Raw genomic sequence first — 3060 nt, forward strand, 5'->3', positions numbered from 1 at the left:
GGGGGGTGAAATCCATCACACAAGGCTGATGTCTGTCTGCTTGCCTACCTGTCCAACATGCAGTGGCCTGATTCCTAATTTTTCCCTGTGCTGGTATCCTATGTGGACTTAAGGGAGTGTGTCCACGTGCTGTGCTCATGCAATTGTTGTCCTCAAGTCCTTCTTCACTGTGTTCCTGTGAAGACCCGTCGAGCATGTCTCTTTGCTCTTTGCTATAAAGCTGGGGCAGGGAAGTATTCCCTTGATGTCCCTGTGATTCTTAACCAAAGCATGTTTGTGTGACGCATGCCCATGCTCTTGTGACCAAAGTGTGTTAGCTTAAGTTATCATTCCACCCTAGGAACCCTCTTATGCCCTCTAAATCCTACATGTGGTGACAAAAACCCAGCAGATCTCCCACCTCACCATGCCCAAGGATTTTCAAAGGTTTTCTCAGTCATGTGACGTTTGTTCCGTGCTCATCTAAGGTCAGTGGTGCTCGCCAAGTTAGTTTTCCTAACTCTACTGCTTTGTATTGCTCTGAACGTGGTCGTGCCACCGTGGTCTGGCGCCACGGACGGTCCTGCCGTCGACCCGTCAGCTGGCGCTTTCCCTGAGCAACTTCATAGGAAGGTCCGCAGTGCTCTATGTGCTTCTAGTTGGAGCTCTACTGTACTGTTGTCCTAGGATCGAGTTTATCATGTCGGATCTCACTGGCGTCGTGGTCAGAGCCTATGAGTGTCTGACATGGGTGTTGAAGGGTTGTGCCCGGGTTGTGTTGGCCGCGGACATGTCTCAGTAGTAGTTGGGGGACGCCGGAGAGCAGCGCCGACGCGGTCGTAGGCGCCGGGTCACCGGAGTAGCACGACGGGCATCTGGTTCAAGTTTTTCTGAAGTTGGTTGTGAAGCCGGGTTGGATGTGTTAAACCAAGATCTCTCTAAGTGAAGTTGGTTGTAGGATTTTTAGAGCTGTTAGTAAATATTAAGTGAATTAAGGGTGCTCTTAAAGGACTATTTGAATTTTAGAAATAAGAATTGAGCACCAAAAAAATCATGGAATTTTTTTGAGAAATTTGTTATCAGAAGCTTATCACTTGGTAAAAGTTTGGGGCTGTTTGGAACCTTTTTGCTCTAGAAACCTTGTAAGCCCCAAAATAGAGTGGTTAATCCCTAATCAAGTGTGGGTTAATGCTTTGGAAAGGAGATAAGGTTATCTAGGGAAGAGATGCAGTTGCTTAAGAAGTTTTAAGCTTTTGGATGAGATATAAGTTGGATTAGTTCCTTGGTTTACCTAAGTGAATTCAATTGGTCACTTTTATTGAATGCTAGGTTGTGTAGAAGTATGTGTATACTTGTCATGTACTTATTTAGGAGTGTTTATGTTCCCCACTTCTCCTTATGAGAGTTTGCATTCCATATCATTACATAAGCATACATGTATTTGTAATTGACTTGTAGAACACCTAGAAGAAGTGGTGTTTGAAGGAGTCTACTCCAGTGGCTGCTGATCAAGTGGAGGAGCCATCTAACTGTGTATTGGGTAGAGGGTTCTAGAGCCTCTTCTCTGCAACAAAGGCAAGCCCCGGTGCATTTGCCCCTTCCTTGTATTTTTAAAAAAGACTTTTATACACTTAAGTCTAGTGAAATGTGCATTAAGTTTATAGGAATTGCTTGGAAACTATTTGATGCATCGCTTACCTTGATATCCATGCCTTTATAGATACTTCTGATGGAGTATCAAAATATGATTTACAAAAAAAATGCTTAGCCCTGCTTAGATCTTGTGGATAGAGGTTGCCCTTTGCAATAATGCCTAGCTCAGGGGTTATCCCGAGGAAGGATGACTTCTACCTGCAAGAATATTTTCATTGGGAGCATGGTGTGATCTTACTGCAAAGTTCACTATAATGCTCTTTTCATCCTAAGGAACACAAAACAATCCTAAGGGTGGAAGTACTTAACTCGAGACTTGGGCTAGGAACAGGTGATGCTCCACCCAGGTTAATTAAGGATTGGATGCGTATGTAGGCCTATATGATCAAGGACTATTTTAACTGGCCACATGCCGTGGATATGGGACAGGGTAAGCTTGAACCTAACTATTCCATACGTGAAAAGATAACCGCGCACTGGGCGTGGGAGATGGTGGGAGTAGCGTGTACCCTCCTGGCTAGAGGCTGGACGGAGGAGTATTGTGCTCCCAGGTAGCGCGGACCGGTTCACGTTGTGGAGGATCTATGGGAACGGTTGACATATGCAAGGGTTAAGTGCTACATATGTCGTGTGGTTAGAGATCCTCAACTGAGTAAATCGATTTGGATCGCCGTTATATCCCCGGATAGTGAAGACTTGATCTCTGACCTACAACCTAAGTCAGGATGTGAACATTATGAATAAAAATGATGTTGTATTGATGAGATGGTGAAATTAGACTAGATGCAAACAGAGTCTATTAATATTTAATCTGGCGTTAAAATGTTGAAAGTAAGGACTCACTTTAGTAGGCTATTTCTGCAAAAGTACCTAAGTTGATTCTTGCTAAAGCCTTTTCCTTGATTCCTATTTAACCAGCATATCCTTGAGAGTCATTTTTCCTTAGTCGGGTAAGACTTGCGAAAGTACACTTCGTACTCAGGGTTTTCGAACCCATGTTGTTGTAGGTGATGAGGAGTACTCTAGGTGTTCCTGTGGCTGGAGGGCGTTTCCAGTTCTGGAAGAGGATTAGTTAGGCTTGTGTATAAGTTTTGGAGGGTTCCTACCTTCCTGCTATTGTAATAAGTTATGCACTTTGAGTATATCAGGACTTGTAATAAATGTAACTCTTCCTATGTAATAAACTTCAGTTTTAGAAATGAAAAGAATGTTTTATAAAGTCTTCCGCTCTTATCTTCGAAGTGTGTGTATCGAATGTGATTACTGTAATATGCATGTATGGTGGGAGATCCTTGGGATGATGAGTTCAAGTTGTTGAACTCGTGATAGCCTTGTTAAGTTACCTGGTACATGTGCATAGCCATCTGAGGCCATCAAGGCAAGGATTGGTGCATGTGGGCCCGATAACTTGGGAGGGCTGCCACAACG

General features: G+C 43.7%; 1 long non-coding RNA gene across 1 annotated transcript; it reads left to right on the forward strand.

Moving 5' to 3' along the window:
• The first annotated feature begins 243 nt into the window (after positions 1–243).
• On the forward strand, positions 244–2851 carry LOC118476378 (uncharacterized). Its single transcript, XR_004856358.1, has 2 exons — positions 244–467; positions 1438–2851. It is a non-coding gene; the product is annotated as an uncharacterized lncRNA (long non-coding RNA).
• The last annotated feature ends 209 nt before the right edge of the window (positions 2852–3060 follow it).

This window comes from Zea mays, chromosome 2, assembly GCF_902167145.1.
Source record: "Zea mays cultivar B73 chromosome 2, Zm-B73-REFERENCE-NAM-5.0, whole genome shotgun sequence".
In the NCBI taxonomy this organism is placed as follows: domain Eukaryota; kingdom Viridiplantae; phylum Streptophyta; class Magnoliopsida; order Poales; family Poaceae; genus Zea; species Zea mays.